Here is a 25,126-nt window from a genome sequence, read left to right as displayed (position 1 = left end):
TGGTGGGAGAGAGGAAAAAAATAAGCAAGGGACGTTAAGAGGTATCGATTTCCACTGCAAAACAAATGAGTCACAAGTATAAAACAATAGAGTGGAGAATATAGTCAAGAATGAAGTAATAATATCTTTGTGGTAATATAACATATCTAGGCTTATGTTGGTGATCATTTAGACAATGCATAGAAAATAACACCATGCTGTATGTGTGGGAATCCAGCAAGGGTAAAATAAAAGTGTTCAATAGTTCATTATCACAAAGGTCTAGTGGGGAGATGGAGAAACTATTTCCAATTAAGAAACTGAAATAATTTGTGCTTTTTCTTCTTAAAATTCTTTATCTGTCCTCTGGCATTTAAGAGGTGAATCTTCATGACTGTCCTGATTTACAGTCTGGTTCTTGTAAAGTATAGCAGCAGGAATCCAAGAAGTGACGTATAACGTTTCCTTATTAGGGGCCACAATTTTTACTAAGTGAACTGAACCGCATGCTTCCTAGGAGATGCCTAACACAGTTGCAGTTCGTTGCTGAACATCCTTAGCTGGATTAGCTAAAGCTGTAACAGTGCACGGTGGGAAGGATCTTGCTGTCACATGGCTGCTATCTAAGAGTGCTTTGAAAGCGGTGAGAAACTCAATAGCCTTTGCTGTCAAATTCATGACAATGTACACAGAGTGTTTTCTTCCTTTTGACAGTGGCTTCAGCTGCTGTATTAACTCTTCTCTGACTGGTCCTTGCAGGAAATCTTTCCCATCCGACTTTTACCTTTTGGTCCACTTTATCTGATTTACAGTTGCACAGTAGCCATTTATAAGATTCAGGATTGGCATCACTAGCAAACGCAGTGCAGTGTTTCTTTGCTGCTGGAATGGCCAAGCCCCCAGTCCCATCATCAATAGGACATCTCCAGGTTTGAGAAGTTCTGTGATATGATTGTGTTCTGTTGAAACATAAGGATTCCAGTAGATTTTGAAAAATCAAATTCATAGGTGTTATTGTTTTTTCAAACCTTGGTCACCGTATTCTCCTCTCCAGGTATTTCCATTTGGAAATTTCAGGAATATCAATATTATTGATTTTGTTTACTGCCGATGTGATTCTTGGATTTTTGCCAATCATAACTTGGCCAATTAAATGCTTGTAAGGTAGTTGAAAGATGCTTACTCCTTGGAAGAAAAGTTATGACCAACCTAGATAGCATATTCAAAAGCAGAGACATTACTTTGCCGACTAAGGTCTGTCTAGTCAAGGCTATGGTTTTTCCTGTGGTCATGTGTGGATGTGAGAGTTGGACTGTGAAGAAGGCTGAGCGCCAAAGAATTGATGCTTTTGAACTGTGGTGTTGGAGAAGACTCTTGAGAGTCCCTTGGACTGCAAGGAGGTCCAACCAACCCATTCTGAAGATCAGCCCTGGGATTTCTTTGGAAGGAATGATGCTAAAGCTCCAGTACTCCAGTACTTTTGCCACCTCATGCAAAGAGTTGACTCATTGGAAAAGACTCTGATGCTGGGAGGTTTTGGGGGCAGGAGGAGAAGGGGACGACCCAGGATGAGATGGCTGGATCGCATCACTAACACGATGGACGTGAGTCTGAGTGAACTCCAGGAGTTGGTGATGGACAGGGAGGCCTGGCATAATGCGATTCATGGGGTCTCAAAGAGTCAGACACGACTGAGCAACTGAACTGAACTGAACTGAAGGTAGTTGATGAACTCAAAGTTTCAGGTGGGCAGTGTGCCCAACTCTGCTAAATCCTGAGGTCACATCTTGACCTTCAGGAAGCACAGCTCTCAAGATTTCTTCTGACTTAAAGTTTTCATAAGCTAGCTCCTAATTATATTTCAATATCTGTGGATTGACATTAAGCTGCTTTAAAATACTGAGTTCTTCCTCAAAGGCATCAGTGGTAAACATTTTATAGGGATCCAACAGAAATAATCTAACTTTTTCATCTTCTGGATCTTCAATCACATGTTTTAGGCCTGGGTGCTGCAGTGTTGCCCTTTCAAGGCATCACAACAGTTTATTGAGTATTTCTTTCCTCTCTTTAACCTCTGGGATGATGCCTGTCTTTTTAAAAGTTGTTCTATCAAGTTCTGTAATTCCTTGAACATCAGAGGGTGGGGAAACAATTCAGAGTCTCTGTGATTTGTTTCTATTTCAGGCATGGTTGAGAACCTTTCTCTTTGATCCAACAAGAAAATACGAGGTGCTCTGCTAAGCTTCTCTATCAGTGATACCCAAGGGAGTAGAATCAGTGATGCTGACTCAGTCATTCTTCAGCTTTCCACTTTGAGAAGTCTTCTTAAATCCAAATTGCTTCAATAAGCTCCACGTTCTCCGGTGCAGCTCAGATCTTCATGTTGTATAATAAGAACTAATACAGCATGGTATGTCAATTATACTTCAAAACAAACAACAAGGCATACAAACAAACTTATGGAAAAAGAGATCAGATTTTTCATTACCAGAGACAGAGGGTGAGGGAAGGGGAATTGGATGAAGAAGGTGAAAAAGTGCTACAAAAGCAGACTTGATTAAGCTTAGTGAGAAAGGATTGAAAAAAGTTGAGATAGGCCTAGGTAGGCATCTTGTGCCTAACAATTAGCCAAGGTGTGAATACAAAAGAAGAATTCTTGAGTAAAATTAAAAGTGCTACCCCAGTGTACACATGTGAATGATAAGACAAGAAAATGGATTGTTGAAATGGAGACATTTTAGTGGTTTGGATGTAGGATCAAACCCATCACAACATTTCCTTAAGCCAAACGTGAATCCAGAGCAAGGCACTAACTTTCTTCAATTCTATGAAGGCTGAGAGATGTGAGGAAGGTACATAAGAAAAGTTTGAAGCTAGCAGATGTTTATTTATGAAGTTTAAGGAAAAAAGATATTTCCATAATATCTTGTGCAATGTGAAGCAGCAAGTGCTGATGTAGAACTGCAGCAAGTTATACAGAAGATCTAGACAAAATAATAAATGAAGGTGCTATACTAAACAGCAGATTTTTAGTGCAGACAAAGCAGATTTATATTGGAAGAGGATGCCATCTAAGATGTTCATAGCTAGTAAAGAGAAGTCAATTCCTGGCTTAAACATTTCACAGAACAGAGTGACACTCTTTTTAGGGTCTAATGTAATTGGTGACTTAAAGTTGAAGCTGATGCTCTTTTGCCATCTAGAAAATCTTGGGACCCTTAAGAATTATGCTAGATTTATTCTCCTATGCTCTCCAAATGGAAAAGCAAAGCCTGGATTACAACACGTCTGTTCACAATATATCTTACTGAATAGTTTAAGCCTACTGTGAAGAATTACTATAATAAAAAAAAAAAATCCTTTCAAAGTAATACTGCTTATTGACAGTGTACCTAGTAAACCAAGAATTCTGATGGAGATGTGCAATAACATTAATGTTCCTTTCATGCCCACTGACATAAATTCATTTGTAACTCAGATCAAGAAGTAAGATCACATTTCAGTTTTAATTTCAAGGGTTACATTTCATAAGGCTATAGCTGCCACAGATATAGTGATTTGTCTAGTATATCTGAAAAAATTAAATTAAATGGTAAGGATTCACCATCTTAGATCCCCTTAAGAGCATTTGTGATTCAGAGGAAGCAGTCAAATATAAATATTAAAATGAGCTTTGAAGAAGTTGATTCCAATCTTGATGATTTGGAGGGGTTCAGAACTTCAGTGGAGAAAGTAACTGCACATTCAGTGGAAATAGCAAGAGAAGTGGGATAAGAAATAAATCCAAAAGGTGTGTGAGTTGCACAATTTCATAAGAAATTGAAGGGAGAAGAATTTGCTTCATATGCATGAGGAAATAAAGTGAGTTCTTGAGATGAAAACTACTGCTGGTGAAGATTCTGTGAAGATCGTTGAAATGACAACAGGATTGAGAATACTACATGCATTTAATTGTTAAAAAGTGACAGAGTTTGAAGAGATTACTCCAATTCTAAAAGAAATTCCACTATGGATAAAATGCTATCAAACAGCATTGCATATTACAGAAAAATCCTCCATAAAAGGAAGGATCAATCACTGTGACAACTTTCAGTCTAATTTTAAGAAATTGCCAGAACCACCCCAACTTCAGCAACACCACTCTGATCAGATAGCAGTCATCAACATCAAGACAAGACTTTCCCTCCAACAAAATATTTTGACTTCTTGAAGACTCAGATGTTAGTCAGAATTTTTAACAATAAGATTTTTAATTATGTACATTCTTTTTAACATATATTGTTATTTCATATTTAATGGATTGGTGTATAAACAACTTTTTTATACACTGGGAAACCAAAAAATGTGTGTGACTTGCTTTATTGCAACTTTCATTTGTTGCAGTAGTCTGGAACTGAATCTGCAATGTCTCCAAGTTGTGCCTGTACCAAACTAATAACAAATACCTGAGAAGGAAAAAGTATAGCTAATCAAATAATTTTCAATAATCCAAGTAAATACATACACTGCTCATAAAAGTTTGAAAGAGCTGCAATGAAATTTGAACATTACTTAATAGTTTCAAAAATTGTAAATGTATGTATTTATCAATTTCATAACTTTTGTATATGTTGTAGTGCTGAGTAAATGAGTAAATACACTGGTAGAGCTGACAGCCAGAATTCTAAACGTGGGAGAAAAGTGTTAGTTGTGTCCATCTCTTTGCCACCCTATGAACTATTGCCCACCAGGCTTCTCTGTCCATGGGATTCTCCAGGCAAGAACACTAGAGTGGGCATCCATTCCCTTCTTCAGAGGATCTTCTCAACCTAGGGATCAAACCTGTGTTTCCTGCCTTGCAGGCAAATTCTTTAACATCTGAGCCACCAAGGAAGCAAATAAGGGAGAAAGAGATACAAAAGTGTAATGGGAAAATTACAAGGGAAAGCCTTTTGGTATTGGGATGGAATTTGAGATTTCAATATAAATCTATAAATTATGAATTTATAGTAAAACCTCAAATTCCAAATTATATACCTTATGTGTTTTTGCTAATCATGTCCAACTCTTTGCCACCACATAGACTGTAGTACGTCAGGCTCCTTTGTCCATGGGGTTCTCCAGGCAAGAGTACTGGAGTGGGTTGCCATGCACTCCTCCAGGGGATCTTCCTGACCCAGGAATTAAGCTCACATCTCTTAGATCTCCTGCACTGGCAGGGAGGTTGTTTACCACTAGCACCACCTGAGAAACTCAATGTCAAAATTATCATATGCATGGTATATATTAAATATGTATTATACTTTATCATCTATAGAGATACAATCCCTAGCTTTGTCTGTTGAAAACACTAAGACATAATTATAACAAACCAGCATACTTAGTACTGTAGACTGCTTGTCTACCCCCAAATTTTTGTGCTGAAACCTAATCACAGTACAATGGAATCTGGAAGTGAAAACTTTAGGACAGTGATCCCCAACATCTTTGGCACCAGAAACAAACTTTTTGGAAGACAGTTGTCCACCGACTAAAGCCTAGGGGAAGAGGGGAATGGCTTCAGAATGATTTTCATAAGAATTTCACAACCTAGATTCCTCTCAAGTGCAGCTCATAGGGAAGTTCACAATCCTATGAGAATCTAATATCACCACTGATGTGATAGGAGGCAGAGCTCAGACAAGTGATGTGAAACAGCTGTAAATACAGATGAAGCTTAACTCACCCACTGGCTACTCACCTCCTGCTGTACAACCAGTTCTTAACAGGCCATGGACAGCTACCAGTCTGTGGCTCAGGGTTTGGGGACTCATGCTTTAGGAGGTAACTAGCTCATAAGGGTGGCATCCTAATGAATAAGATTAATGCCCATTAACATAGGTCTCTGGGAGCCACCATGTGAGATTACAGTGAGAAGTTGGCCATCTATGAACCTTGAAGCATATCCTTACCAGACACATATTAGGTAGGCACCTTAATCTTGTACTTCCCAGGATCCAGAACTGTGAGAAAAAATTTCTCTTTTTTTAAACCAGCCAGTCTATCATATTTTTGCTATTGTTGTTATGTGTGAGTGCAAGTTCAGTTGTGTCCAATTCTTTGCTACCCCATGATATATAGTCCACCAGGTTCCAGGCAGGAATACTAGAGTGGGTTACAATTTCCTCCTCCATGGGATCTTCCTTATTTTTAGTATAGTAGCCTTAAAAAACTAAGATATCTAGAATCCCTCCATCTTAATATTGGTTTCTAAATATACCATTCATTGCAAAATTAGTAGGACTTCCTGAGAAAATGTATGGATTCCATGACTGCTGGAGGAGAGTTACAAAGGTGAACCATGAACCTCTTCTTGGGTCAGAAATTAAAGAAAGGATCATAAATGAATACAGACATGTTAAAAGAACATCTAATCCTTCAGAGGGTCATACAAGTGTCTTCTGAATATCATATTTCTCTGACATGGGTGATTTATTTGACTTCCTTTTCTCCTTGGGCCACACTCCATAACTTTTGCTACTGAGGTCTCTGAGTTAAGGCAAAAAGTCTAGTCTTATTCAAACACTTTCTGAGGTGCTCAGTTAACCCACAAGAAACCTGTGCCTCCCTGTCAAACAAACTAGAGAAAAGACTGATTTAAGCTGATCTAATGTCCTTATTCTTTCTTCTGTCCATCACAGGATGTTCAACCAAGAAAATAAAGCCAATTGTCTGTCATTGCTGTCATCAACCAAGTTTATCACTGATTGTTTTATCTTGCCATTTTAGTTTTTCTTTCCTGCAAGAGTGAGCTGATATTGTGGGTACTGAATCCAAGTGGCACATCTTAATAAACCCCAAAGGAGTAAGTAGACTATACTTAATTTTTGACAGCTTTCTCTCTGTGTCTCTCGTATCACACAGAAGCAAGCATACAAGCACACATGCACACATCCCACTAACACACAAACTGCAATACAGTAATGTATATGCACTTTTTCATGGTTTTTACACTCAAAATTATATCATAAACATTTCATATATAAGTTATCTTTGAGATCATCAACTTAAAAATTGCACAATATTCTAGTATTGGTTGGATTTTCTAGATAATAGACGAATCAAGAGTGTGTTGATATATAATCTACATACAGAGCATTGACAGTATTTACTAAAATAAATTTCATTGTCATGATTATTACTTAGCATAAATATTTGATCACATATTTTATGACATCCTTAGGATCATTTCTAAGATTTATAATTAGAGAGAGAGTCATTAGTTTTTTAAAAGATCTAATTCCATCTATATAGTATTTCCAAATGGACTTCTAAACCATATGAAAGCAATACAAATTATTGTTAATTAAGGATTCATTAACTATTTAGATTTTTAAGATGTCATTATTAGAAATGAAACATTTGTTAATAGTGACAGATGCTTCCTTTATAATTTTTTTGATTTAGAATATAGTTCTGGAGAAGAATATGATACAACTATATGGTAATAAGTGATACCAGTTGCCATTTCATCTAAATAGCAAATGATGAAAGAAAAAGCAGACTGAAAAATTACAAGTAATTTATATCACATAAAGAAGACTCCTTATTAGCTTTTCTTAATTATCTAATTTCTTGTCATCTCAGTAAAAGCCTATTACAGCAGACCTTTACGTTTTACCTCTCTAGCTCCTTCACAGTATCTGATAGTGTTTTGCTCAGTGTGTAATATGTAACTGCTCAACTGAAATAATATAGAGTTCTTTTATCTAAAGCCTATCAAAAGTTATGGGAATTTCATTTTTATAAGTATGGCCAATATTTGCAAAGCAACTCCAAGATGAATATCTTTCTTGTAAAATAAAATACAATTTTTAAAAAATATTTCAAATCCTGTTCCACGTCATTTAATTTCAGATAACATTTGTACTTTTGTTGCTAACTTTTAAACTTTAAATTATGTACCAAAGAAATATAAACTATCATATAATAACACTTATTAAGTATAAAATTTTAAAAAGGTTAAGTTATTTTTAGTGAGAAAATTGCTTTTCCATTTGGGAAATAAAGAAAATATATCATGGGTTAAGTTACTGAATGAAGAGCCAAAATTATTTGCAAGGATCACATTAGTTTTAAAGTCATAGAGACAACATACTTAAATACAACATATATCAGATTTTTGGCTGATAGAGATTATTTTAAATAACAAAAGCTATATTAATTTAAAAAATAAGAACATAGTAAAGACTGAATTACTGAATTTCTGTATGACTAAAAATCAGACTATGCCTTTGTCAATCAAGCAATTCTAGTGATTTAGTGTGGCCACTTCCAAGATTTTTATCAATATCTAAGCGTCAACAAAGAGTAACATGACATACACTCATAGTTGAAAGATTAAAATTAATTCATAAACTTATTGTGATTTATTTATTTGTTGGATGACTCAATATTAAAAAGATGCAATTCTCTCTAAACTCATTAGAGTTTATATAATCTAAATTTTAGCCCAATAGGAGCAATTTTAATTTAACAGCATAGCAAAATATTTGCTAAACATTAGCAAGGTGTTTCTGAACTGTTTGGGAATATTTACTTTAAAAAAAATATCAAGCAAAGTACTTGAATTAGATTATATAATTTATTATTAAAAATAAGAAACATGTCCAAAAAAGTGTCCAAATAACTTGAAAAGACATTTTATAAGAAGATTTCCAACTGTCCTATGAAAAAGTGCTCAACTTTAATAATAATTAGAAAAATAAAAATTTAAACCCCAAACATATACCACTAAACACTGAGCACAATGACCAACATTAAAAAGTTATATTAACTCCTAGGTTTATTCTTAAAAAATGTGTGCACGTTTACAGTAATAATAATAATGAAAAACTTAAAAAGAATGAAGATATTACCTATCAATAATACCACAAATGAATAAAGTGTGTGATGTTTATACAAGAAACACTATCTAGCAATAAAAACAAATGAACTACAGCTATGTAAACTACATAGGTCCATCTCACAGCTCCTAAGAAAATAAAATAACATAGATATGAAAATTATACTTCCTCTCTTTCCATTTATATTTCTGTATGTGTCCTGGTGTGCTAAGTCACTTCAGTAATGTCCAACTCTGGACATGAAATATTAATATTGCCAGTTATTCTTATTTTAAACTTCAGACAATAATGCTATCTATCTTATATTACTGTGAGTCTTGAGTTAATGGACATGAAGTGATGAACACAGTGAACATGACTTAATATTTCATATTCAGTTTTTACAACTAGGTATTCAGAGATGGTTTACACCTTACTAGAGTGACTTCAAATAACTCATACCTAATACAAATTAAAAAAATAAAAATATGTTCTTAACAAAATTGTCAATATTGATTTTCTACACCCTAATGGAAGTAAAAAAAAAAAAAAAAAAAAAAAAAAAAAACACATTTGGTCAAATGGAGGCTGGACATTGCTATTCTTTTTGAACTCCTGTATCTATATTCATATTCTGCTTTACTCTAGAATTTTTGTCTATAAATCGAGCACTATTTGGTTTATAGCCAAATTTTCCTTTGCAAATTTATTGCTGCTCAAAATAACCAAAAGTCAAGAACCTACCCTTAAAATTTATTTTAGAATCTGTCATTAGTTTACCTCTTCCTCTTTATCTTTCTCAACTGTGCAACCTAGGACAAGATCATTACATGGCTTTAAACCTAAAATTACTCTAAAAATGTCAAAAGGGACACTGGCCATAAGAAAAAAATAGGCATCATTTCATGCTTAAACATTATTACTCTACTTAAATACTTATCAAACAATTAAAAGTAAGACAAGAGGTGACTGAATCTGACTGACAGAAATGACCATTGCAGTTTATACATGGCATTTGTGTGCACATAGAGAGAACTCATTTCATTGTCTCCAGAACCTTAGCTTTGGCAACAGTTTCCTGGATGAGTCTTATTTCCACTCAGTCCTCAGTAGTAATATTGGGCAAGCCCATTGCATTTTGAATCTGTCTTTTCACTTGTAAAATAAAGATAAAAGCACATGTGTGACTAACAGGATTGTTGCAAAATAAGATAAAGCATATGAACACAGTTCTTGGCAGTAAAGCATAACATGTATGTTATTTTTATTCAATATCAGCTCCCTAGTATTTTATGAACTTAATCAGAATGTAGCTTTGTTTATTCCTTTATGTAGTTTATAAGAAGAAATTTAAAAGAAGATTTTATGATTAAAAAAAATATTGAATAATAGCTACTCCCAGAGGCAAGTGATCTGTACAAGTGAATTAGGAGGGGTTCTAAGACTCTGTGTTGCTATAAGAACACTTTTAAAGGAATTCAGAGCCTCAATGAGTCCCCAAAGACTGGTTGCACATGTCAATTACTGCTGTAGTGGAGAGAGTATGCCTAGGGGAAATTCACTGTTTATAATCACTAACTGAAGTAAAAAAGAACAACTATGAGAGTCCTCCAAAAGACAGTTGAACAGAAGGAAGTACAGTGCAGTATTTCAAAAAGCTCTCTGTTTAGAGGCAGAAATTGAGATTTAGGGTAGTACTGCCATCCCTCTTAAAAGAGGGAGTCTCTGACCTTTAAGATTTTGGCAAATATATTTTAGAGCCTCCCTCCTAATACTTTAGATCTTTGGTAACTTCTCTCCTCAAGTCCCTCTCTCTACTCTAGAAAAAAAGAGGCACTGACTCTCCTTGGCCACATACTCATCTTACCCTACTTTATTCAAAGAAAAAGGAAGGAGGGCTTCTTACATCTATTTTTTATGAATTTGTAACTTTCTTGGAGAGTTTTAAGGGGCAAGAGAAAGATCACAATTTACCAAGTTCAAGCCTTTGACTACAATTAAAGTAGTCTCAATCTCCTTTTTTCTTTGGACTCGGAAAGAATTAGTAAACACTCCTTCCTCTGCCAATCTCTTATATCTAAGGCAGGTGAATCCAATACAGGTGAGCTTCTAACTCAAGCAGGCTTATATAGGAATTTTCTAATCAAAGTGGATAAGATCATCTTTCCCTAAGAGAAATTCCTTACATATTGTTAGGAGAATAATATTTTCTCCTGGTCATTGTTTTATTTTCACTAACCGAGACATTTAAGTTTATTAAGTAGACACTGAATACATAATGTTTTCTAAATGAAAACATCTGTCTATCTAGTCAGAATCAAGTGGAGACTGAAGTCAATAATATAATCTTGGTCCTCCCTTTAAATAATCTTAACATCTAATCTCTTTATACTACCCTAAGTAGGTACTACATTTTTAATTTCCAGGATATTTAGAGGGACCAACATCTTATTCACCAAATAGGACCAGGGATTCTACATGATTCATTTAATCCTAATAATTATATATTTCTCATTTTATTAATGAAGAACTAGTTTAGTGATCTTCAAAAGAGCCTATCATTATTAGATGGAAGAACATGTAGTTCATTCTCAGCTTATCTGACTTTAAGATTAATGTCCATTGAAAACCATGTTATTTTGGAGAAATTGAAAACCTCTTAAGGCATTTCCAAATATTAAATTTAAAGACTTTAGAGGGAATTCTTGCCATACATAGCTACATGTAACTACCTGAAAGACATTATGCTAAGTGAAATGTCAGTTACAGTAAAGCAAATGTTGCATGATTATATTTTTATAAGCTATCTAAAATAGTCAATTCAAAGAAGCACAGTTTAGAATGGTGGCTATCAGGGCATGTGGACAGTGACATGGGGAGATGTTCAAAGTGTATACATTTCATTTATGCAAGATGAATAAGTTCTAGAGATCTGCTGTGCAATATTGTGTCCACAGTTAACAATCCTGTGCATGTGTGCATGCTAAGTCTTTTCAGTCCTGTTTGACTCTTCACAACTCCCTGGACTGTACCCTGCCAGGCTCCTCTGTCCATGGGATTGTTCAAGCAAGAATATTGGAATAGGTTTCCATGCGATCTTCCAGGAGATCTTCCTGACCCAGGGATTGAACCTGTGTCTGTCGCATTTCCTGCATTGGCAGGCAGGTTCATTACCACTAGTGTCACTTGGGAAGCCCTGACGACACTGACTGTATGACTAAAAGTTTGTTAAGAGCATAGAGATAATGGAAATGCCAAAGAATGCTCAAACTGCTGCAGAATTGCACTCATCTCACACACTAGTAAAGTAATGCTCAAAATTATCCAAGCCAGGCTTCAACAGTATGTGAACTTTGAAATTACAGATGTTCAAGCTAATTTTAGAAAAAGCAGAAGAACCAGAGATCAAATTGCCAACATGCATTGGATCAGTGAAAAAGCAAAAGAGTTCAAGAAAAACATCTACTTCTGAGTTATTGACTATGCCAAAGCCTTTGAGTGTGTGGACCACAAGAAATTCTGGAAAATTCTTAAAAAGATGGGAATACTAGACCAGCTGACCTGCCTCTTGAAAAATCTGTATGCAGTTCAGGAAAAGAGTTAGAACTGGACATGGAACAACAGACTGGTTCCAAATCAGGAAAGGATTACGTCAAGGCTGTATATTGTCACCCTGCTTATTTAACTTATATGCACAGTAAATCATGATAAATGCTGGGCTGGATAAAACACAAGCAGGAATCAAGATTGCCAGGAGAAATATCAATAACCTCAGATATGCAGATGACACCACACTTATGGCATATAGAGGAGACCTAAAGAACCTTTTAATGACAACGAAAAAGGAGAGTGAAAAAGTTGGCTTAAAGCTCAACGTTCAGAAAACCAAAACATGGCATCTGGTCCCATCACTTCATGGGAAATAGATGGGGAAACAGTGACAGACTTTAATTTATGGGGCTCCAAAATCACTGCAGATTGTGGCTGCAGCCATGAAATTAAAAGCTGCTTGCTCCTTGGAAGAAAAAGTTGTGACCAATCTCGACAGTATATTGAAAAGCAGAGACGTTACTTTGCCTACAAATGTCCGTCTAGGCAAAGCTATGGTTTTTTCCAGTAGTCATGCATGGATGTGAAAGTTGGACTATAAAGAAAGCTGAGCACTGAAGAATTGATGCTTTTGAACCACGGTGTTGAAGAAGACTCTTGAGATCCCTTGGACTGCAAGGAAAGCCAACCAGTCCATCTTAAAGGAAATCAGTCCTGAATATTCATTGGAAGGAATGATGTTGAAGCTGAAACTCCAGTACTTTGGCCACCTGATGCGAAGAAATTACTCATTGGAAAAGACTCTGATGCTGGGGAAGATTGACGGTGGGAGAAGGGGACGACAGAGGATGAGATGGTTGGATGGCGTCACTGACTCAACGGACATGAGTTTGAATAAACTTCAGGAGTTAGTGATGAACGGGGAAGCCTGCTGTGCTGTAGTCGATGGGGTTGCAAAGAGTTGGACACTACTGAGCAACTGAACTGAAGTGAACTAGAGATCATGTTAAGTGGTCTATCAAAATAAAATAAAAACTTTTTTTCTTTTCCTTTTTTAAAATATAAATTCATTTATTTTAATTGGAGGTTAATTATTTAACAATATTGTATTGGTTTTACCATACATCAACATGAATCCACCACAGGTATACACGTGTTCCCCTTCCTAAATCCCCCTCCCTCCTCCCTCCCTGTACCATCCTTCTGGGTCGTCTCAGTGCACCAGCCCCAAGCATCCAGTATCTCAGTAGCTTAATAAATAATTTAATTCTATAAATTACTGTGTTCAAACATAGAGTAGACAGTATTAGGATTTAATAATTTGTTTCTATTTGCTTAAATATATTAAATTATGCTAAAGGAAATTAAAAGTATTTCAATTTCATCAACTTTATTTTGTAAGTAGCTAAATGTTTTCATACTTAATCTTATACTATGCTAATATTAATCAAAAGAAGAGCATATGAGGGAAGCCTTAATTTGAAGTGATGATTCAGTTTCTCTATAGAATAATCAAGAAAATTATATTATAACTGTGCAGTTCTTGTCACCAGTAAAAAACATTCCACAAACCCGTCACCACTGAAACTCATCCCTATTCAGCTCTATCAATTCCCTGAAGGGACCCAATTTTCCTTCTTTCCCTACATTCAAATCTTTGTTCCCTTTGCATCACCTTCCACTATCAGTAGCTCTCATCCCTACCCCACTTCAAACTCTGTCATCTTATTTTGTTGAAGATATGACAGCCAATGCAGCCCTCAAAGTGGAAGCTGTCATTGTTTTTCTTTCAATACTCCATGTACTGTAAGGCCTGAAGACGGTACCTGCTAAGTCACTTCAGTTGTTTGACTCTCTGCAACCTTATGGACAGTAGTCTTCCTGGCTCCTCTGTCCATGAGATTTTCCTGGCAGGAATATTGGAATGGGTTGTCACTTCCTCCTCCAGGGGATCTTGCTGACCCAGGGATTAAACTCCAGTCTCCTGCATTGCAAGTGGATTTTTTTTTTTTTTTTAACCGTTGAGCTACCTGGGAAGCCCAAAGTGGTATCAGTTCAGTTTACTTCATTTCAGTTGCTCAGTCATCTTCGACTCTTTGTGAACCCATGAATCACAGCACTCCAGGCCTCCCTGTCCATCACCAACTCCCGGAGTTCACTCATACTCAGGTGCATCGAGTTGGTGATGCCATCTAACAATCTCATCCTCTGTTGTCTCCTTCTCCTCCTGTCCCCAATCCTTCCCAGCATCAGGGTCGTTTCCAATGAGTCAACTCTTAGGTGGCCACTCGTTAGGTGGCCAAAGTATTGGAGTTTCAGCCTCAGCATCAGTCCTTCCAATGAACACACAGGACTGGTCTCCTTTAGGGTTGACTGATTGGATCTCCTTGGAGTCCAAGAGACTCACAAGAGTCTTCTCCAACACCACAATGTAAAACCATCAATTCTTCAGTGCTCAGCTTTCTTTGCAGTCCAACTCTCACATCCATACATGACCACTGGAAAAACCATAGCCTTGACCTTTGTTGGCTAAGTAATGTCTCTGCTCTTTAATATGCTATCTAGGTTGATCATAACTTTCCTCCAAAGGAGTAAGCGTTTTTTAATTTCATGGCTGCAATCACCATCTGCAGCGATTTTGGATCCCAAAAAAATAAAGTCTGACACTCTTTCTACTGTTTCCCCATCTATTTCCCATGAAGTGATGGGACCAGATGCCATGGTCTTAGTGTTCTGAATGTTGAGCTTTAAGCCAACTTTTTCACTCTCCTCTTTCACTCTCATCAAGAGGCTTTTTAGTTCCACTTCACTTTCTGCCATAAGGGTGGTATCATCTGCATATCTGAGGTTATGGATATTTCTCCCAGCAGTCTTGATTCCAGCTTGTGCTTCTTCCAGCCCAGTGTTTCTCATGATGTACTCTGCATATATGTTAAATAAGCAGGGTGACGATATACAGCCTTGGCATACACCTTTTCCTATTTGGAACCAGTCTGTTGTTCCATGATTGCTTCTTGACCTGAATATACATTTCTCAAGAGGCAGGTCAGGTGGTCTGGTATTCCCATCTCTTTAAGAATTGTCCACAGTTTCTTCTGATCCACACAGTCAAAGGCTTTGGCATAGTCAATAAAGCAGAAGTAGATGTATTTCTGGAACTCTCTTGCTTTTTTGATGATCCAGCGGATCTTGGCAATTTGATCTCTGGTTCCTCTGCCTTTTCTAAAACCAGCTTGAATATCTGGAAGTTCACGGTTCATGTATTGCTGAAGCCTGGGTTGGAGAATTTTTAGCATTACTTTACTAGCGTGTGAGATGAGTGAAATTGTGCAGTAATTTGACCATTCTTTCGCAATTCCTTTCTTTGGGATTTCGGTGTTGACCATCTGATGATGTCTATGTGTAGAGTCTTCTCTTGTGTTGTTGAAAGAGAGTGTTTTCTATGACCAGTGTGTTCTCTTGGCAAAACTCTATTAGCTTTTGCCCTGCTTCATTCCTTATTCCAAGGCCAAATTTGCCTGTTACCCCAGGTGTTTCTTGACTTCCTATTTTTGCATTCCAGTCCCCTATAATGAAAAGGACATCTTTTTTTGGTGTTAGTTCTAAAAGATCTTGTAGGTCTTAATAGAACCATTCAACTTCAGCTTCTTCAGTGTTACTGGCTGGGGCATAGGCTTGGATCACCATGATATTGAATTGTTTTCCTTGGAAAGGAACAGAGATCATTCTGTCGTTTTTGAGACTGCATCCAAGTACTGCATTTCGAATCTTTTGTTGACCATGATGGCTACTCCATTTCTTCTGAGGGATTCCTGCCCACAGTAGTAGATATAATGGTCATCTGAGTTAAATTCACCCAAGCAATCTATTTTCATTCACTGATTCCTAGAATGTCGACGTTCACTCTTGCCATCTCCTGTTTGACCACTTCCAATTTGCCTTGATTCATGGACCTAATATTCCAGGTTCCTATGCAATATTGCTCTTTATAGCATCTGACCTTGCTTCTATCTCCAATCACACCCACAACTGAGTACTTTTTTTTTTTTTTTTTTTGCTTTTGCTCCATCCCTTCATTCTTTCTGGAGTTATTTCTCCACTGATATCCTGTAGCATATTGAGCACCTACCAAATTGTGGAGTTCCTTTGTATTTCATTTTACCCACCAGACCATTTGTTATGTATCAAAAACCAAAGCTCCTTTCAAGTGGTGCCATTAGACTTTACTATCTCCTAGTTCTCTTTGATGCTGACATCTATTAACATTTCTCATTCCTCTTCATGCTTGAATTCTCATTCTTTCACCTAGTTTACCACCTTCTCTCATGCCAGTATTTTTGGAATTATTCATGACAAGGTCTAAATTTACAGTGATGATCTGTCCAGATCCCTGGCCTCCTAGGTTTTCAGCATCTGCACTTCCAGCAATCTATTTATTAATTCCACTTTATTTACCTCACATGTCCTAGACATTGTCCTTGCTAACCACATCATATATGAAATACCAACTTCACACATGTAAGTCTTTTAACCAAATATACTCTTTCTGCTCCTTTAAACCAGTACAATCAAAGCAAAAATATCTGTTTTATCAACAATTACAGCTGTTCCATTTTTCAACTATTCATGTCTTCATTTTTTTTTCCTACTTTCTAATTTAGATTTCATCCAGTTTATAAACTCTTTATTGTTGTACCTCACTCCCTATGCTATCACCTTGCCTGGAAAATCTTAGATCCCAATATGCACAAACTTTACTTACTCTGTATCTTCATATCAACAGCTGGATTTGACTGGTGAAAATCATAGAACTCTGTTGACTGGGCTCCATTTAAATTGTGCCATAAATCTCAAATGGGAACTCAAAACAAGCTAGTAAAAAATGACAATTTTCCTGAAGAATTCATTCTTCTATTTCCCAATAAGAAAATGTCACATCTACTCCTAATAAATGAGTCTCTAGCATTGCCTTCCCATCCTCATTTTGCCTGATGAACCCCTTTTAATTAACTGGGACAGTAAAGAAACCTACTTATCTGTAACTATGCATTTAATCTCTCACTTATACTGTTGGAAGGAATGAGTTTGCCTGTCATACACTAAATAGCCTGCAAGTCATTTTTTCCATGTTAGGTTTTTAAATATATATATACTTATGTCTTTGTACATGGAGCTGGTTTATTGATTTTAACTGATACACCTTTTTGCTGAATAAAGAAGTATTTATTTTTCATCCTTCTGTTGATAGATGGCTGCATTAGTTGTACATTGTCTCATAATGCTAAGAGTACTGCAGTGAACATTCATGAATCTGTCCCCTTGTCCCCCTGTGGAAAAGATTTTCACAATGTAGATTTCTAAAAGAAGAATAACTGGATTTCAAAGAGTGCACATTCTCAAAACTTTAATTATGTAGAATCGAATTGCTTTCCAAAGTGATTTTAACAATTTACACTCCCAATAGCAATTTAAATGTTATATTCAGCACTGGTTTAAACAAATGTTATTAAACTTTCAATCTTTCAGGCTTAACAAGTGTTAAAATGTATATCAAGTTCTAATTTGAATTTTTCTGATTATCAGTGATGTTGAGTATTCTTTCTTATTTTTATCAGTCATTCAGATTTTCTCTTCCATAAATCATGTGTAATATCTTTTGTCATTTTTTCTGCTAGAAATTTTAATGTTATACAAAATGTGTATAAAATACAAATGCAACCAAAATGCAACTACTCTATAGTTCCATCTTTTTTCAAATTTTATAGCAATTAAATTCTCCAGTATGTATTAATTTTGTTTCTGTCTTCTTCCACTTGGCATAATAATTACAAATTCATCTAAGTTATTATTATAAATATAATTCATAATTTTTATTGCTCAAGGTATTCCTTTGTAAAAATGAATCGTTATTTGTCCATTTTATTCTTGATCTTGAGTTGCTCCAACTTAATTTATCATGATACCATGAACATACCAGTACATACATTTTAGTGCAAATAAGCATGCTTCTGCAAGAAAAATTTTAAAAAGTGTTTACATAGATTTGCTGAATTGAAGAATACATGAATTCTCAACTATACAAAATAATATGTTTTTGGCCTTCAAAATCAATGTGCAACCCTTCTGGACTTGTTTATATTTCTACTCAGTGTAATTTCTGATTGCTCCAAATTCTTTTCAATTTGATATTTTCAGACTATGTATTTTAAAATTTTAGTCTTTTGGATATGCAACCTGTATATAATTGTGGTTTTACTTCGGAATTCATCAAATACTAACTATATTTGTTCCCTGTTTTTAATATTTGACCATCTATATGTAGTTATTTCTGAAGAATTTATAAGAATTCCTTTTAGGAAATCTCCTTTCCATCATCCCTGTCTTCATTTTTTCCTTCCTTTTTTCTTCGCTATGAATTTTTCTATCAATCAGATTATCTATTTTTCTTTCTAAAATATTTAAATTGTAAAAATAATACTAATATAATCCCTTCAACTGTTAAATGTGTGGCAAATCTCTTCTCCTACCATATGGCTTGCTTCTCAGTTTTTAAATTTTGTGTCTTCATTATATGCCCTTAATGTAGTCAAATTTACAAACTTTTTCATTTACACATAAATTTTTTTAATGTGCCATTTAAGAAATCTATTGCTACTCTTTCATAGTATCTTCTAATGACATCATTTTCTCTTTAATATTAGTAACATGAGGCCTGTAGAATTGCTCTGTGTATTGTGTGCATCTGTGTGCGTATGTGCGAGGGTTTGTATTTATGCCCTGATGTGGTGGTCCTTCTTTTTACAATTGTTCTGTAGTTTTATCTAGGTCATATATCAATATGTCAGTTCAGTTCAGTTCAGTCACTCAGTCATGACCGACTCTTTGCGAATCCATGAATAGCAGCACGCCAGGCCTCCCTGTCCATCACCATCTCCCGGAGTTCACTCAGACTCACGTCCATTGAGTCCGTGATGCCATCCAGCCATCTCATCCTCGGACGTCCCCTTCTCCTCCTGCCCCCAATCCCTCCCACCATCAGAGTCTTTCCCAATGAGTCAACTCTTCGCATGAGGTGGCCAAAGTACTGGCGCTTCAGCTTTAGCATCATTCCTTCCAAAGAAATCCCAGGGTTGACCTCCTTCAGAATGGACTGGTTTCTTTTTGGCAACTGTTACTGACTAGTTACTATAGCAATCTCATTGTTGATTGCCAGCAGAGATCTAAATGTTACTTGCTATTTTTATTTTATTTGATGGTTGTATGTTGGAAATACTGTGAAAGAAAAGCTAAAGCTTCCTAATTTGTAAAGCTAAAATAAAAACAGCTTTAGTCTGACTTTTTTTTTTTTTTTTTCTGTTTAAATGTAGTCTAAGGACAAGGCTTTTCAGAATTACTCCAGGGCTTACTGAAATGCTGTTTGCACGATCGCATCCTTGAACTGACGATTTAGAATACACTGTTACAAGAATTACCACCTAAATAACAAAAATAAACATGAATATATTTATGACAGACAATATATAAGCAACAAAGAATATTTCTTGAGTTTATCAATCTGAAATATTTAATTACATTTTAATAGATGGATTTAATAGAATACAATAGTCCTATCCATCTTTGCTTTAATTTGCCAGTCCCAAGAAAATGTGCAATATTTGGGCAAAATGTGGAAAAGGTGCACATTCCATTACAACTTCTTGAAAAAAATAAACTATTCTCCTTCTAGTCATCCTGCTTCAGTTCCATTCAGTCGCTCAGTCGTGTCCGACTCTTTGAGAGCCCATGAATCTTAGCACGCCAGGCCTCCCTGTAAATCACCATCTCCCGGAGTTCACTCAGACTCACGTCCATCGAGTCCATGATTCCATCCAGCCATATCATCCTTGGTCATCACCTTCTCCTCCTGCCCCCAATCTCTCCCAGCATCAAAGTTTTTTCCAGTGAGTCAACACTTCACATGAGGTGGCCAAAGTACTGGAGCTTCAGCTTTAGCATCATTCTTTCCAAAGAAATCCCAGGGCTGATCTCCTTCAGAATGGACTGGTTGGATCTCCTTGCAGTCCAAGGGACTCTCAAGAGTCTTCTCCAACACCACACTTCAAAAGCATCAATTCTTCGGCGCTCAGCCTTCTTCACAGTCCAAATCTCTCATCCATACATGACCACAGGAAAAACCATAGCCTTGACAAGATGGACCTTAGTTGGCAAAGTATGGTCTCTGCTTTTGAATATACTATCTAGGTTGGTCATAACTTTTCTTCCAAGGAGTACGTGTCTTTTAATTTCATGGCTACAATCACCATCTGCAGTGATTTTGGAACACAAAAAAATAAAGTCTGACACTGTTTCTCCAACTATTTCCCATGAAGTGATGGGACCAGATGCCATGATCTTCATTTCCTGAATGTTGAGCTTTAAGCCAACTTTTTCACTCTCCTCTTTCACTTTCATCAAGAGGCTTTTTAGTTCCTCTTCACTTTCTGCCATAAGGGTGGTATCATCTGCACATGAGGTTATTGATATTTCTCCCAGCAATCTTGATTCCAGCTTGTGTTTCTTCCAGTCCAGCATTTCTCATCATGTACTCTGCATAGAAGTTAAATAAGCAGGATGACAATATACAGCCTTGACGTACTCCTTTTCCTATTTGGAACCAGTCTGTTGTTCCATGTCCAGTTCTAACTGTTGCTTCCTGACCTGCATACAGATTTCTCAAGAGGCAGGTCGGGTGGTCTGGTATTCCCATCTCTTTCAGAATTTTCCACAGTTTCTTGTGATCCACACAGTCAAAGGCTTTGGCATAGTCAGTAAAGCAGAAATAGATTTTTTTCTGGAAATCTCTTGCTTTTTCCATGATCCAGTGGATGTTGGCAATATGATCTCTGGTTCCTCTACCTTTTCTAAAACCAGCTTGAACATCAGCAAGTTCAGAGTTCACGTATTGCTGAAGCCTGGCTTGGAGAATTTTGAGCATTACTTTACTAGTGTGTGAGATGAGTGCAATTGTGCAGTCATTTGAACATTCTTTTGCATTGCCTTTCTTTGGGATAGAAATGAAAACTGAGCTTTACAGTCCTGTGGCCAGTGCTGAGTTTTCCAAATTTGCTAGCATACTGAGTGCAGCACTTTCACAGCATCATCTTTCAGGATTTGAAACAGCTCAACTGGAATTCCATCACCTCCACTAGCTTTGTTCGTAGTGATGCTTTCTAAGGCCCACTTGCTTCACTTTCCAAGATGTCTGTTTCTAGATTAGTGATCACATAATCATGATTATCTGGGTCGTGAAGATCTTTTTTGTACAGTTCTTCCATGTATTCTTGCCACATCTTCTTAATATCTTCTGCTTCTGTTAGGTCCATACCATTTCTGTCCTTTATCGAACCCATCTTTGCATGAAATGTTCCCTTGATATCTCTAATTTTCTTGAAGAGATCTCTAATCTTTCCCATTCTGTTCTTTTCCTCTATTTTTTTGCATTGATCGCTGAAGAAGGCTTTCTTATCTCTTCTTGCTATTCTTTGGGACTCTGCATTCATATGCTTATATCTTTCCTTTTCTCCTTGGCTTTTCACCTCTCTTCTTTTCACAGCTAGTTGTAAGGCCTCCCCAGACAGCCATTTTTCTTTTTTTGCATTTCTTTTCCATGGGGATGGTCTTGATCCCTGTCTCCTGTACAATGTCACGTACCTCATTCCATAGGTCATCAGGCACTCTATCTATCAGATCTAGGCCCTGAAATCTATTTCTCACTTTCACTGTATAGTCATAGGAGATTTGATTTAGGTCATACCTGAATGGTCTAGCGGTTTTCCCTATTTTCTTCAATTTAAGTCTGAATTTGGTAATAAGGAGTTCATGATCTGAGCCACAGTCAGCTCCAGGTCTTGTTTTTGTTGACTGTATAGAGCTTCTCCATCTTTGGCTGCAAAGAATATAATCAATCTGCTTTTGGTGTTGACCATCTGGTGATGTCCAGGTGTAGAGTATTCTCTTGTGTTGTTGGAAGAGGGTGTTTGCTATGACCAGTGCATTTTCTTGTCAGAACTCTATTAGCCTTTGCCCTGCTTCATTCCGCATTCCAAGAGATACCCCATGCCCAAGGTAAGAGAAACCCAAGTAAGATGGTAGGTGTTGCAATAGGGCATCAGAGGGCAGACACACTGAAACCACACTCACAGAAAACTAGTCAATCTAATCACACTAGGACCGCAGCCTTGTCTAACTCGATGAAACCAAGCCATGCCTGCGGGGCAATCCAAGACGGGCGGGTCATGGTGGGAGGTCTGACAGAACGTGGTCCACTGGAGAAGGGAATGGCAAGTACTCTTGCCTTGAGAACCCCATGAACAGTATGAAAAGGCAAAATGATAGGATACCAAAAGAGGAACTCCCCAGGTCAGTAGGTGCCCAATATGCTACTGGAGATCAGTGGAGAAATAACTCCAGAAAGAATGAAGGGATGGAGCCAAAGCAAAAACAATACTCAGTTGTGGATGTGACTGGTGATAGAAGCAAGATCCGATGTTGTAAAGAGCAATATTGCATAGGAACCTGGAATGTCAGGTCCATGAATCAAGGCAAATTGGAAGTGATCAAACAAGAGATGGCAAGAGTGAACGTCGACATTCTAGGAATCAGTGAACTAAAATGGACAGGAATGGGTGAATTTAACTCAGATGACCATTATAACTACTACTGTGGGCAGGAATCCCTCCGAAGAAATGGAGTAGCCATTATGGTCAACAAAAGAGTCCGAAATGCAGTACTTGAATGCAATCTCATAAACGACAGAATGATCTCTGTTCGTCTCCAAGGCAAACCATTGAATATCACGGTAATCCAAGTCTATACCCCAACCAGTAATGCTGAAGAAGCTGAAGTTGAATGGTTCTATGAAGAGCTACATCAATATGTATATATGCATTATTCTGGATTCTTTAGTTTGCTTCCTTCTTCTTGCTTTTGAATATTTGTCTTGTTCAGGGGTTGGCAAACTGTACCTTAAAAGGTCAGATGGGAACTATTTTAGACTGTGGGTTATAAACTGTCACTACCTAGTGTTACATAGAAGCAACCGTAAACTATATATATATGATTTCCAATAAAACTATTTTTAAAAAGTGGTGGTTCATGTGTGGAGCAAATGATGACAGATCTGTCTGGCCTAATCTTGATAAAGTCCTACTTAATAACTATAGAATGTGATAAATATTATCATTCAGTAGAACACTTTTATCATTTTTTTCTTCTTTAGATTATCTGAGTTAGACTCAAAATTTATATTTTTTCATATTTTTTAAAATGACTGTATTAAATTTATTCAGTCACCCTCCCCAAAACATGACATTTATCATAAGGTATGGAATATAATCTGTATTTCTATTTGATATAAGTTGACATTTTGAGCTTTCCAAGTCATGATATTGGTAAATATGTTCACTTGTTAGAGTTTTCAGCAATATCTTTCAATAGAATTGCATAGTTTTCTCCATAGAGGTTTTGTGTATAGTTTCTCAGATTTATTCAGAGGCATTAGATATTTTGATTCTAGTTTAAATAGTCTTATTTTTAATTTTTAAATCTTTCAGACAAGTGTTACTGACTAGTTACTATAGCAATCTCATTGTTGATTGTTAGTAGAGATCTAAATGTTATTTGCTATTTTTATTTTATTTGATGGTTGTATGTTGGAAATACTGTGAAAGAAAAGCTAAAGCTTCCTAATTTGTAAAGTTAAAATAAAAACAGCTTTAGTCTGACTTTTCTTTTTTCTTTCTTTCTTTCTTTCTTTTTTTTTTTTTTTTTTTGTCAGTTGAAATGTAGTCTAAAGACAATGCTCTTCAGAATTACTCCAGGGCTTACTGAATTGCTGTTTGCACCATCGCATCCTTGAACTGATGATTTAGAATACACTGTTACAAGAATTACCATCTAAACAACAAAAACTAAACATGAATATATGACAGACAATCTATAAGCAACAAAGAATATTTCTTGAGTTTGTCAACCTGAAATATTTAATTACATTTTATTGGATGGATTTAAAAGAATACAATAGTCATATGCATGTTTGCTTTAATTTACCATTCCCAAGAAAATGTGCAATATTTGGGCAAAATGTGGAAAAGGTGCACATTCCATTACAACTTCTTGAAAAAAATAAACTATTCTTCTTCTAATCATCCTGCTTCAGTTCAGTTCAGTCACTCAGTCGTGTCTGACTCTTTGCGACTCCATGAATCACAGCACGCCAGGCCTCCCTGTCCATCACCATCTCCCGGTGTTCACTCAGACTCACGTCCATCGAGTCCATGAGGTCATCCAGCCATCTCATCCTCGGTCGTCCCCTTCTCCTCCTGCCCCCAATCCCTCTCAGCATCAGAGTCTTTTCCAATGAGTCAACTCTTCCCATGAGGTGGCCAAAGTACCGGAGCTTCAGCTTTAGCATCATTCTTTTCAAAGAAATCCCAGGGCTGATCTCCTTCAGAATGGACTGGTTGGATCTCCTTGCAATCCAAGGGACTCTCAAGAGTCTTCTCCAAACCACAGTTCAAAAGCATCAGTTCTTAGGAACTCAGCTTTCTTTAAAATCCAACTCTCATATCCATACGTAACTATAGCTTTAACTAGATGGACCTTTGTCAGCAAAGTAATGTCTCTGCTTTTTAATATGCAGTCTAGGTTTGTCATAGCTTTACTCCCAAAGAGCAAGCGGCTTTTAATTTCATCAGTAGCCTAGTCCAAATTTAAAA

At 36.6% G+C, this 25,126-nt stretch overlaps 1 pseudogene; it reads right to left on the bottom strand.

The window, feature by feature from the left end:
- Positions 1-255: 255 nt before the first annotated feature.
- LOC120876090 overlaps positions 256-25,126 on the bottom strand; it is a 41,896-nt pseudogene continuing 17,025 nt past the window's right edge.

This window comes from Oryx dammah, unplaced genomic scaffold, assembly GCF_014754425.2.
Source record: "Oryx dammah isolate SB20612 unplaced genomic scaffold, SCBI_Odam_1.1 HiC_scaffold_17, whole genome shotgun sequence".
Lineage (NCBI taxonomy): Eukaryota > Metazoa > Chordata > Mammalia > Artiodactyla > Bovidae > Oryx > Oryx dammah.
The sequence above is the reverse complement of the archived record's forward strand: the minus strand, read 5'-3'. Positions and strand labels throughout refer to the sequence as shown.